A 13,515-nucleotide genomic window follows, 5' to 3' on the forward strand; every position below is an offset into this window, starting at 1 on the left:
GAGCACCCCCGTCGTGGGGCAACCTGATCACCTTGTAACTTCCCCAGCGCTTAAAACAGTACTTTGCACATAGTAAGCGCTTAATAAATGCCATCATTATTATTATTATTATTTGGGCAAGTCACTTCTCTGGGCCACAGTTACCTCAACTGGAAAATGGGGATTAAGACTGTGAGCACGCCCCCCCCCCTCCCCGCGCCGTGGGACAAACTGATCGCCTTGTAACTTCCCCAGCGCTTAGAACAGTGCTTTGCACATAGTAAGCGCTTAATAAATGCCATTATTATTATTATTATTATTATTATTTGGGCAAGTCACTTAACTTCTCTGGGCCTCAGTTACCTCATCTGGAAAATGGGGATTAAGACTGTGAGCCCCCCCGCGTGGGACAACCTGATCGCCTTGTACCTCCCCAGCGCTTTGCACATAGTATTTATTACTCTATTTATTTATTAATTTATTTTACTTGTACATATCTATTCTATTTATTTTATTTTGTTAGTATGTTTGGTTTTGTTCTGTCTCCCCCTTTTAGACTGTGAGCCCACTGTTGGGTAGGGACTGTCTCTATATGTTGCCCACTTGTACTTCCCAAGCACTTAGTACAGTGCTCTGCACACAGTAAGCGCTCAATAAATACGATTGATGATGATGATGATAGTAAGCACTTAATAAATGCCATCATCATTATCATTATTATTATTATTTGGGCAAGTCACTTCTCTGGGCCACAGTTACCTCAACTGGGAAATGGGGATTAAGACTGTGAGCCCCCTGGCCTTGGGGCAACCTGATCGCCTTGTAACCTCCCCAGGGCTTAAAACAGTGCTTTGCACATAGTAAGCGCTTAATAAATGCCATCATTATTTTTATTATTATTATTATTTGGGCAAGTCACTTCTCTGGGCCACAGTTACCTCAACTGGAAAATGGGGATTAAGACTGTGAGCCCCCCCGCCCCGGCGTGGGACAACCTGATCGCCTTGTACCTCCCCAGGGCTTTGCACATAGTAAGCGCTTAATAAATGCCATCATCATTATTATTATTTTATAATTATTTTATTATTATTAAGCGCTTAGTACAGTGCTCTGCACATAGTAAGCGCTCAATAAATACGATTGATGATTTGGGCAAGTCACTTCTCTGGGCCACAGTTACCTCAACTGGAAAATGGGGATTAAGACTGTGAGCCCCCCGGCCTTGGGGCAACCTGATCGCCTTGTAACTTCCCCAGCGCTTAGAACAGTGCTTCGCACATAGTAAGCGCTTAATAAATGCCATCATTATTTTTATTATTATTGTTATTTGGGCAAGCCATTTCTCTGGGCCACAGTTACCTCAACTGGGAAATGGGGATTAAGACTGTGAGCCCCCCCCCCCCCCCGGCGTGGGACAACCTGATCGCCTTGTACCTCCCCAGGGCTTTGCACATAGTAAGCGCTTAATAAATGCCATCATCATTATTATTATTTCATAATTATTTTATAATTATTTTATTATTATTAAGCGCTTAGTACAGTGCTCTGCACATAGTAAGCGCTCAATAAATACGATTGATGATTTGGGCAAGTCACTTCTCTGGGCCACAGTTACCTCAACTGGGAAATGGGGATTAAGACTGTGAGCCCCCCGGCCTTGGGGCAACCTGATCGCCTTGTAACCTCCCCAGCGCTTAGAACAGTGCTTTGCACATAGTAAGCGCTTAATAAATGCCATCATTATTTTTATTGTTATTATTATTTGGGCAAGTCACTCCTCTGGGCCACAGTTACCTCAACTGGAAAATGGGGATTAAGACTGTGAGCCCCCCTGCGTGGGACAACGTGATCGCCTTGTACCTCCCCAGGGCTTTGCACATAGTAAGCGCTTAATAAATGCCATCATCATTATTATTATTTTATAATTATTTTATTATTATTAGGCGCTTAGTACAGTGCTCTGCACATAGTAAGCGCTCAATAAATCCGATTGATGATTTGGGCGAGTCACTTCTCTGGGCCACAGTTACCTCAACTGGAAAATGGGGATTAAGACTGTGAGCCCCGCCGCGTGGGACAACCTAATCGCCTTGTACTTCCCCAGCGCTTAGAACAGTGCTTCGCACATAGTAAGCGCTTAATAAATGCCATCATTATTTTTATTGTTATTATTATTTGGGCAAGTCACTTCTCTGGGCCACAGTTACCTCAACTGGGAAATGGGGATTAAGACTGTGAGCCCCCCCCCCCCCCCCCCCCGGCGTGGGACAACCTGATCGCCTTGTACCTCCCCAGGGCTTTGCACATAGTAAGCGCTTAATAAATGCCATCATCATTATTATTATTTCATAATTATTTTATAATTATTTTATTATTATTAAGCGCTTAGTACAGTGCTCTGCACATAGTAAGCGCTCAATAAATACGATTGATGATTTGGGCAAGTCACTTCTCTGGGCCACAGTTACCTCAACTGGGAAATGGGGATTAAGACTGTGAGCCCCCCGGCCTTGGGGCAACCTGATCGCCTTGTAACCTCCCCAGCGCTTAGAACAGTGCTTTGCACATAGTAAGCGCTTAATAAATGCCATCATTATTTTTATTGTTATTATTATTTGGGCAAGTCACTCCTCTGGGCCACAGTTACCTCAACTGGAAAATGGGGATTAAGACTGTGAGCCCCCCTGCGTGGGACAACGTGATCGCCTTGTACCTCCCCAGGGCTTTGCACATAGTAAGCGCTTAATAAATGCCATCATCATTATTATTATTTTATAATTATTTTATTATTATTAGGCGCTTAGTACAGTGCTCTGCACATAGTAAGCGCTCAATAAATCCGATTGATGATTTGGGCGAGTCACTTCTCTGGGCCACAGTTACCTCAACTGGAAAATGGGGATTAAGACTGTGAGCCCCGCCGCGTGGGACAACCTAATCGCCTTGTACTTCCCCAGCGCTTAGAACAGTGCTTCGCACATAGTAAGCGCTTAATAAATGCCATCATTATTTTTATTGTTATTATTATTTGGGCAAGTCACTTCTCTGGGCCACAGTTACCTCAACTGGGAAATGGGGATTAAGACTGTGAGCCCCCCCCCCCCCCCCCCCGGCGTGGGACAACCTGATCGCCTTGTACCTCCCCAGGGCTTTGCACATAGTAAGCGCTTAATAAATGCCATCATCATTATTATTATTTCATAATTATTTTATAATTATTTTATTATTATTAAGCGCTTAGTACAGTGCTCTGCACATAGTAAGCGCTCAATAAATCCGATTGATGATTTGGGCGAGTCACTTCTCTGGGCCACAGTTACCTCAACTGGAAAATGGGGATTAAGACTGTGAGCCCCGCCGCGTGGGACAACCTAATCGCCTTGTACTTCCCCAGCGCTTAGAACAGTGCTTCGCACATAGTAAGCGCTTAATAAATGCCATCATTATTTTTATTGTTATTATTATTTGGGCAAGTCACTTCTCTGGGCCACAGTTACCTCAACTGGGAAATGGGGATTAAGACTGTGAGCCCCCCCCCCCCGCGTGGGACAACCTGATCGCCTTGTACTTCCCCAGCGCTTAGAACAGTGCCTCGCACATAGTAAGCGCTTAATAAACGCCAGCATTATTATTATTTTTATCCGAGGCCCCGCCCCTCCCGAGGCCCCGCCCCGGTAAGGCCCAAGTGAGGACTTTCGGTGTGAGCGGCTCCGCCCCCCGTTTCCGCTGGCGGAGGCGGCGAGAGTGGGAGGCAGAGTGGAAGCCGGACGATATTGGACGCCCCCCAGCCCCCTCCCCCGTGGTGAGCGCTCCCGGGACCCGGGCCGGACCCTGGGGAAAGTTGCAGGGGTGCAGGCCTCGCCCCCCAGCCTTTCCCCCAATTTGGTGGGGCGGTATTTGGAAAGGGGGGAGCAGAATATTAGAACAGTGCTTTGCACATAGTAAGCGCTTAATAAATGCCATCAAAAAAAAAATAGAGAGGGGGGAGGCGATAAAAGGGAGGATCCGCGGGGTGGCATGGACACAGAGAGAGAGATTCCTCGGTGGGACCGGTATGTGAGGAGGAGAGGGCCCGGACGATTTATTCATTCATTCAGATCGTATTTCTTGAGCGCTTATTGTGTGCAGAGCACTGGACTGAGTCAATCAATCGATCAATCGTATTTATTGAGCGCTTAAGCGCTCAATAAATACGATTGATCGATTGATTGATTGCAGAGCACTGTAGTGAGCGCTTGGGAAGTCCAAGTTGGCAACATATAGAGACGGTCCCTACCCAACAGTGGGCTCCCAGTCGAGAAATGGCAGGCCTAGGGGAGGGAGCCGCAGGGCAAGGAGCGGGCAGTCTCTCCGGTGGGGGGGTACAGCGGTGTAGACGAGAGAGGAATAGAGGGGGAGAGAACTCCAGGGTGGGGGAAGCTGCCCTGTGAGCCCACTGTTGGGTAGAGACTGTCTCTATATGTTGCCAACTTGTCCTTCCCAAGCGCTTACTACAGTGCTCTGCACACAGTAAGCGCTCATTAAATACGATTGATTGATATTTTTACTACTCCGATCCCCCCTGTCGGGGTTCTCTTCCCCTGCCCCCCCGGCTCTCCGACGGGGTGGGGGGTCTCGGGGTGGGCCCCCTCCCCCTCTGGCCATGGGATTTGCGGGCGGAGGCCTCGGCCCCCTGAGTGACGTCGTGGCGGCTCAATCTGAAGCCCGGCCCCACCTCTCCATTCTGGAGTTAGAAAACTTTCCTGGTGCCAAACAAAAAAAAAAAAAGGGGGAAAAAATCAAAACAAAACTAAAAGACGGCGCGGCCGGGGGAGGCCGGATCGAACTTGCGAGTGGGGGGCGGGGAGGGGGCGAGCAGGGCCCCCTGCCCCGCACCCCTTCACCCCAAAGTCCTGCAGCTGTGGCAAGGCAGGTCCTTGAAGTCCAGGAGGGCAGAGGGTCCGGGCTTAAAGCCCGAGGACCCCCGAGGGCCCTGCCCTTGACCTGCCCTTCCCGACTTACCTACTCTCCCCCCTCCCAGTCCCAGGGCACAGACCCCCCCCAGTTGGGGTCGTGGGGGGCGGCGATGGTCTGCCTTAGGGTCGCTAAAACCGTCAATCAATCAGTAATATTTACTGAGCTCCCACTGTGTGCAGAGGGCTGGGCTGAGCGCTTGGGAGAGTAATAATAATAATAATAATAATGATGGCATTTATTAAGCCCTTACTATGTGCAAAGCACTGGTCTAACCGCTGGTGAGGTTACAAGGTGATCAGGTTGGCCCCCGTGGGGCTCACAGTCAATCCCCATTTTACAGATGAGGTAACTGAGGCACAGAGAAGTTAAAAGTGGCTTGCCCAAGGTCACACAGCTGACAATTAGTGGAGCTGGGATTCGAACCCATGACCTCTGACATCAAAGCCCGGGCTCATTCCACTGAGCCACGCCGCTTCTCTGAGTACAATATAGTTAATAGAAATAATCCCTGCCCTCCAAGGGCTTACCTTCTGCTGTGGGCAGAGCACTGTACTGAGCACTTTGGAGAATATAATAATTGGTAGACGTGATCCTTGCCCTCCAGAAGATTACGATCTGCTGTGTGCAGAGCACTGTGCCGAGCACCTGGGAGAGCACGGTAGAATTAATAGACACGATCCCTACCCTGCAGGAGCTGAGTCCACAGTGTGCCGAGCACCATGCTGGGCACCGAGCGTCCGGTGGAGGTAGTAGGCATGAGGCTCTTCCTGCTCTCACACCCACACCCTGTGGAGTGAACACAGGCACAGTTTGTTGGTTTTTTTTAAATGGTATTTGTTAAGCACTTACCATGTGCCAGGCACTGTTCTAAGCACTGGGATAGATACAAGCTTATCAGGTTGGACACAGTCCATGTTCCACATGGGGTTCGCAGTGTTAATCCCCATTTTACAGATGAGGTAACTGAGGCACAGAGAATTTAAATGACTTGCCCAAGGTCACACAGCAGACAAGTGGTAGATCTGGGATTAGAACCCAGTTCACGTTCACGTCGGTGAACCAGGGAGCCAACCTGGACTGCCCAAGTGGTCCAGTCCCTGGGCAGGCTGCCTTGCCCTCCTCACAGAGGGACAGAGAGCAGCCCTTTGCAGCCTGGGGTCATCGGACATCCTGTTTTCCATCTGATCTGGACAGGGGCCGTGTCTTCTTGGTCATCCCGGCTCCCAGGGCCCTGACGTGTGGTCCTCTGTCCACAGGACGGAGCCTGGTTTACCACCCCTGGAGCCCAGCACTGGTGTCTGCCCTTGGCCAGTGAGGCCAGGTGAGTGCGGGGGGGCCGGGGACGGACTGGGTGGGGCCCTTTGGGGTCGGGGTGAGGATGAAGGACGGGAGGGTTATGGCCCGGAAGGAGGAGGCCGAGGGCTCGAGCAAGTAAGCAGGGGTGGCCAACTCAGCCTCCTGGGATCTCCGGGATGGACCCTGGGGGAATTCACCATGATGTCATTATTGTGGGGCCCAGCCTTTGGGAGGGGGGGACTCTGGGACCCCCATCCTCAACCTCTCTGCCTTGCGATCCTTTTTGGAAAGTCTGGTGCAGTCAGGCCAAAAGTCTAAGGGCCTGGGGAAAACGGGGCCCTGCCGAAAGTCTGTCAGCATTTACTGAGCATCTCTTATGTGCAGGGCACTGTACTGAGCACTTGGGAGAGCGCAGTAGAGTTAGCAGACACGATTCTTGTGCTCAAGGAGCGTACACTCTAGCATGGAAGACAGACAAATAAATCGGAGGTAGGGGGAAATAATACAGTTTAAGGATACGTACCTATGTGCTACAGAGTGTGCGCGATGGTGAGGGGTGGGGAGTACCCAAGGGCTTAAGTAATGTAGAAATGCTGAAGTGTCCATTGGTGATAAAGGGTTGGGGTTTGGGAGATTATTCAGGGAAGGCTTCCTGGAGGCATATGATTTTAGTGGGTATTTGGAGATGGGGTGAGGGGTGGTCTGTTGGCAGGTAGGGAATTCCAGGCAGGAGGGAGGGTGTGAGCAAGGGGTTGATAGCAAGAGAGAGGCGATCAAGACACAGTGAGTAGTTTGGTATTAGGGGAGCAAAGTGTGCAGCCTGGGTTTTAGTGGGACAGAAGTGTGATTAGGTACAGTGGGAAGAACTGATTGAGAAAGCTATTGGTGAGGAGTTTCTGTTTGATGTGGGCATAAACGGGAAACCATTGAAGGCTTTTGGAGAATGAGGAAATGTGCTCAGCACGATCCTTAAAAAAAAATCAGGGCAGCAGAGTGGAGTGTGGGCTGGAGAGGGGCGAGGCAGGAGACAGGGAGGTCAGTGAGGAGGCTGATGCAGTAGACGAGATGGGATATGACAAATGATTGGGCCAATGTCGTGGTGGTTGAATGGACTGCAAAGGGTGGATTCTAGAGATGTGAAGATAGAACCGCCAGGATTTGGTGGCAGACTGAAGGTGCAGCTTGAATGAAGGCTGAGTTGAAAGTAATGCCAAGGTTACAGGCTTGTGAATCAGAGACATCATCATGGAGAGGACAGGGTTTGGGTGGGGAGATGAGGAATTCTGTTATGGACATGGTAAATTTGCCGTGTTGGCGGGACATCCAAGTAGAGGTGCCCCAGAGGCAGGAGGAAATGTGAGATTGCAGAGAAGGAGAGGCCTGGGCTGGAGAGGACATTTGGGACTCATCTGCGTAGAGATGGTAGTTGAAGCCATTAGAGCAAATGAGTTCTCTAAGGGAGTGGGTGTAGGTGGAGAACACAGTACTAGAAGGAGGAAAAACTTGATTATACAGGGTCAAGGAGGGATTTGGAAAAGGTGAATCTTTATATCCTAACCGTGTTCTTCCTCCAACTGACATTTCAGCCCTGTCCATGAACAAAGCACCTACCCAGCCTCATGTTGCTGTTCTTCCTATATCTTTAGACTTTTCTGCTTCCTCTTACCAATAATTGATTGTAGTGTCTATTTTCCCCTTCCAGGGGAGAGATGGGACCATACCCTCTTTGAGGGCAGGGATTATATCTACCAAACTGTATTGTACTCTCCCAAGTGCTTAGCATAGTGTGCCACACAGAAAGTACTCAGTTAATGCTACTGATTGATTGAAGTGAAAGCAGTGGGTGTCAAAAACAGCCCGTCGTGGGAGTTTGGTTGGGAATGGGCGGTAGGAGGCATGGTGTTGTTGGAGAGGTCTGTGGGGTTGAGAGAGGGGTTTTCAGGATGGTAAATGCGGGGGAGTGCCTGAAAGCACCCAGGGGAGGGGAAGGAGCTATGGGAGAATGAGTGATTGATTGAAGGTGGTGGACAGGGAGGGCATAAGGGAGGAGGTCAGAGGCACAGGTGGAGGGGGTAGACTTTTGAGGGGCAGTGGTGTTTATTATGAGGTCAACAGATCAGACACCACCTAAAGGGGGTAAACAGGCACACAGAGCAATAGCAGTGAAACCCAACATTAAATGACCAAATTAACTGCCCGAGATAACAATGCTGACATAGTAGCTGGAGCCAGTTCTGGGCCCAAGAGAGAGAGGAGGAGGAGTGGAGGGAGAGTTCTAGTGTCCGGATGGCTTCAGTCCTGCTGCTGGAGCGTGGGAGAGGCTGTCCAGACCCAGCTCTGAGGGGCCCTGCCGTTTGGCCCCACGGGGTCCCCCCCCTGGAGTCCTGCCGTGGTCCCGACTCTGGATCCCGGTCCCACCCTCCCAGGGAGCTGTGTGGGCAGAAGCTGGGGCTGGTGCTGGTGTGAGCGTGCGGTGGTAAGCCTGGTGCTGGTGCGTGTGGGGACGAGGCCATGCTGCATACACCAGCGATAACATTGCTCAGTGACTTGCCCCGGTGTGTTTTCTCCTGGCCCCGTGACTCCCGTCTCTTGGGCACTGCCACAGGCAGTGTTGGGTACTGGACTGCCAGGCTCTGTGCCCACTGAGACCGTGCTGGACCCACAGCCTGGACTGGTCAGACTGTCCTGAGCCCCCTGAGTCCTCTGGGGCACGGAGCAGGGGGCATCGGGGACACTCTCCACCCTGGGAACTGCCTTGGTAGGGGTCTTGGGCAGGGTGGAGGGGAAGGGTGCTGGGCATGAATTTCTGGCTGGGAGAGCTGGCAGCTGGTCTTGACATCCAGCCGCCTGCGAGATCAAAGGGGGAAAGTTTCTGATTAACGCCCGTTACATCTTCCGGGGGGGCAGCCTTGCCAGGGCAGCTGGCTCTGAATCCCTGTGGGGCCCCTCAGGTCTGGGCAGGGCTCCAGGACTGAGGCCTCCTCAGCCCCCACTTATTCCTCTGGGGCTTGGGACTTTGTAGCCCTGGGTTGAGGTCAGATGGAGGCCCCGGGGGAGCTGGGCAGTGCCCCCTGAGAGAGGCCTGTGTCCCTGCTTTAGGGTTGGGCATCAGTTTCCAATGTGGGGGAGGAGTAGGGACCAGGCTCTGTTTTACAGAAGTGGAAACTAAGGCCTGGGGAGGGGCAGAACAGCCCGTGGTCACCCAGCAAATCAGTAGCATTATTGGGCTGGGCCCCAGGAGTTCAGGTTCCCAGTTGGGCTCATCGCTAGTCTCTGGGCAGGAGAGATACCACCCCTCCCCTGCCCACTGGGCCAGTGCCTCTGGCCTGTCCAGCCCAGGACTCTGCTCCCGACAGAGCGGGTTGGGGCAGAGTGAGCTCTGGACTGCCTGTTTGGTCTCTGGCTGGTGGGAGACCCCCAAGGGGTGGGAGGCTGGGGGCTGGGTGGGCTTGAGCAGCACCAGATTTCCTGCCCTCAGGGCGGGAGCTTCCTCCGGGACCACGGGACAATACAGCGGGTGGTGACTCAGCCCTGGCCACTGGGCTGGACAATAGAGAGATCTGTCGGTCAGTGAGGGAGGGAGCCTCCAGCTGTGCCAGCCTCCGGGATCCTGGGGGTGGGGGGGAATGTCTCCTGGTGGGTGGGGGGTGAGTGGGCCTGGCTGGGGGAGTGTGGTCCCCAGTCCTCGCCCCCCCCTTCCCCGTCTTCTTGGATGGGGTGATGAGGCAGAAAAGCTGAGATCTGGAGGACACGGACAGGCAGATGGACAGATGGATGGATGGGGCTGTGGGTGAGGGAGATCCAGTGAAGGAGCTGCTGAGACTTCTCCTCCAGCCTCAGCCCCAGCCTCTCACCTTCCCTCACCCTCACACACCGGATGCCCAGCACAGCACTCTGCCAACCGTACTGCACACAGCAGGTGCCCAGCCCAGTGCTCTGCCCCCAGCTGGTGCCCAGCCTGGCGTTCTATACAGAGCAAGCAACCAGCCAAGCACTCTGCACACAGCAGTCGCCCAGGGAAACGCTCTGCCCCCATCTTTTAGACTGTGAGCCCACTGTTGGGTAGGGACTGTCTCTATATGTTGCCAATTTGTACTTCCCAAGCGCTTAGTACAGTGCTCCGCACATAGTAAGCGCTCAATAAATACGATTGATGATGATCTGGCTCCCAGCAGAGGGCTTTGGACACAGTGGGTGCCTAGTAAAATCTTCTTCCAGCATGGTCTAATGGAAATGACACACTTGGGGGAGTCAGAGGACCTAGGTTCTAATCCCCACACTTCTGCTTGCCCTCTGAGTGCTCTTGTGCAAGTCACTTCTGTGTCTGCTTCCTCTTTAGTCAAATGGGGATTCAGTACCTGTTCTCCCTCCTACTTAGACTGTGAGCCACCAGTGGGACAGAAACTGTATCTGACCTGATTATCGTGTACCTATCCTAGTGCTTACTACAATGCTGGGCACATAGGAAGTGCTTAGAGAAGCAGCGAAGCTCAGTGGAAAGAGCACGGGCTTGGGAGTCAGAGGTCAATCAATCAATCTTATTTATTGAGCACTTACTGTGTGCAGAGCACTGTACTAAGTGCTTGGAAAGTGGAAGTTGGTAACACATAGAGATGGTCCCTACCCAACAGTGGGCTCACAGTCTAGAAGGGGGAAACAGAGAACAAAACAAAACATATTAACAAAATAAGATAAATAGAATAGATATGTACAAGTAAAATACATAAATAAATAGAGTAATAAATACGTACAAACATATATACAAGGCCCTACTGAGAGCTCACCTCCTCCAGGAGGCCTTCCCAGACTGAGCCCCTTCCTTCCTCTCCCCCTTGTCCCCCTCTCCATCCCCCATCTTACCTTCTTCCCTTCCCCACAGCACCTGTATATATGTATATATGTTTGTACATATTTATTACTCTATTTATTTATTTTACTTGTACATATCTATTCTATTTATTTTATTTTGTTAGTATGTTTGGTTTTGTTCTCCGTCTCCCCCTTTTAGACTGTGAGCCCACTGTTGGGTAGGGACTGTCTCTATATGTTGCCAATTTGTATTTCCCAAGCGCTTAGTACAGTGCTCTGCACATAGTAAGTGCTCAATAAGTACGATTGATGATGATGATGATGATGATATGCAGGTGCTGTGGGGAAGGGAAGGAGGTAAGGCTGGGGGGGATGGAGAGGGGGAGGAGGGGGAGAGGAAGGAGGGGGCTCAGTCTGGGAAGGCCTCCTGGAGGAGGTGAGCTCTCAGTAGGGCCTTGAAGGGAGGAAGAGAGCTAGCTTGGAGGATGTGGGTCATGGGTCCAAATGGTTCAAATCCCGGCTCCGCCGCTTGTCCCTCCATCCCGATGCCCCTTTGCTGTTACTGTGTGACCCACATAGAAGAACATACAGACATGATCCCAAGGAGCTGGCAGTGTTACAGAGAACATGGCCGACGGGCAGGAGCGAGCTCATAAATATAAATAATGTAGAGTTGTTAGTGTGCGAGTGGCCGTGCAGACTCATTCCAGGCCCCGGGGGCTGAGGATCAGGTCCTGCCGGGCGAGGTTCTGCGTGGCCTGCAGGTGGCGCTGCCGAGCCGGCGGCATTCATTCATTCATTCATTCATTCAATCGTATTTATTGAGCGCTTACTGTGTGATGATGATGATGGTATTTGTTAAGCGCTTACTCTGTGCAAAGCACTGTTCTAAGCGCTGGGGAGGTTACAAGGTGATCAGGCTGTGTGCAGAGCACTGTACTAAGCTCTTGGAAAGTAAAATTTGGCAACAAATTGAGACAATCCCTACCCAACAACGGGCTCACAGTCTACAAGGGGGAGACAGACAACATGAACAAAGGATGCTAGGGCAACGCAGGAGACAGTGGGAGAAGAGGAAAGGGGGGGCTTAGTCGGGGAAGGCCTCCTGGAAGAGATGTGCCTTCAATAAGGCTTTGAAGGAGGGAGTTCCAGGCCAGAGGCAGGATTTGGGCAAGGGATTGGCAGCAAGATAGATGAGATTGAATAATAATAATAATAATAATAATGGCATTTATTAAGCGCTTACTATGTGCAAAGCACTGTTCTAAGCGCTGGGGAGGTTACAAGGTGATTATGTTGTCCCACATGGGGCTCACAGTCTTAATCCCCATTTTACAGATGAGGTAACAGGCCCGGAGAAGTGACAGTTGGCGGACACACAGCTGACAATTGGCGGAGCTGGGATTTGAACCCCATGACCTCTGACTCCAAAGCCCAGGCTCTTTCCACTGAGCCATGCTGCTTCTCTAAGCACGGTTAGTATTAGAGGAGCTTAGTGTGCAGGCTGGGTTGTAGTAGGAGAGTAGGAGGGGGGCAAGGTGATTGACTGCTTTAAAGCCAGGGGTGAGGGGTTTCTGTTTGATGCGGAGGTGGATGGGCAACCACTGGGGTTTTTTGAGGGGGAACACGACCTGGATGTTTTTAAAGAAAAATGATCCAGGCAGCAGAGTGAAATATGGACTGGAGTGGGTAGAGACAGGAGGCTGATACAATAGGATGAGTGCTTTTATTAATGCGGTAGCAGTTTGGATGGAGGGGAAAAGGCAGATTTTTAGAATAGTTGTGAAGGTGGGAGCTACAGGTCTTAGTGATGGATTGAATATGTGAGTTGAATGAGAGAGAGGAGTCAAGGATAATGCCCGCATAACGGACTGGTGAGACCGGAAGGATGATTCCAGGCCCCGTGGCCGGGGATCCGGTTCTGCGTGGCCTGTAGGTGGCGCTGCTGAGCCGGCGGCATTCCAGGCTCTGCGTGGCCTGTAGGCGGCGCTGCTGAGCCGGCGGCATCCCAGGCTCTTCGTGGCCTGCAGGTGGCGCTGCTGAGCCGGCGGCATCCCAGGCCTCGGGGGCCGGGGACCCGATCTTGCGGTGCCAGGCTTTGTGCCCGGCAGGTGGCGCCGCTGAGCCAGCGCAGGGCTCCGGCTGTGCCAATGAATCAATTAATCAGTCAATCGTATTTATTGATTACTGCGCTTACTGTGTGCAGAGCATTGTACTAAGCGCTTGGGAAGTACAAATTAGCAACATATAGAGACAGTCCCTACCCAACAGTGGGCTCACAGTCTAGAAGGGGGAGACGGACAACAAAACAAAACATATTAACAAAATAAAATCAATAGAATAAATTTGTACAAGTAAAATAAATATCAATCAATCAATCGTATTTATTGAGCGCTTACTGTTTGCAGAGCACTGTACTAAGCGCTTGGGAAGTACAAGTTGGCAACATCTAGAGACGGTTCCTACCCAACAGTG

General features: G+C 51.4%; 1 protein-coding gene across 2 annotated transcripts in view; it reads left to right on the plus strand.

The window, feature by feature from the left end:
* Positions 1 to 3,744: 3,744 nt before the first annotated feature.
* Positions 3,745 to 13,515, plus strand: part of TSPAN9 (tetraspanin 9) — a 44,973-nt gene continuing 35,202 nt past the window's right edge. Inside the window, exons 1-2 of one of the 2 annotated variants that reach the window (XM_038768006.1) lie at positions 3,745 to 3,781; positions 6,192 to 6,256. The gene's annotated coding sequence lies outside the window, so the exon portion shown is untranslated. Of the gene's footprint in view, positions 3,782 to 6,129; positions 6,257 to 13,515 lie in introns of both variants that reach the window. The other variant, XM_038768004.1, reaches the window with a different exon arrangement.

The sequence above is a fragment of the Tachyglossus aculeatus genome, chromosome 27, assembly GCF_015852505.1.
Source record: "Tachyglossus aculeatus isolate mTacAcu1 chromosome 27, mTacAcu1.pri, whole genome shotgun sequence".
Lineage (NCBI taxonomy): Eukaryota > Metazoa > Chordata > Mammalia > Monotremata > Tachyglossidae > Tachyglossus > Tachyglossus aculeatus.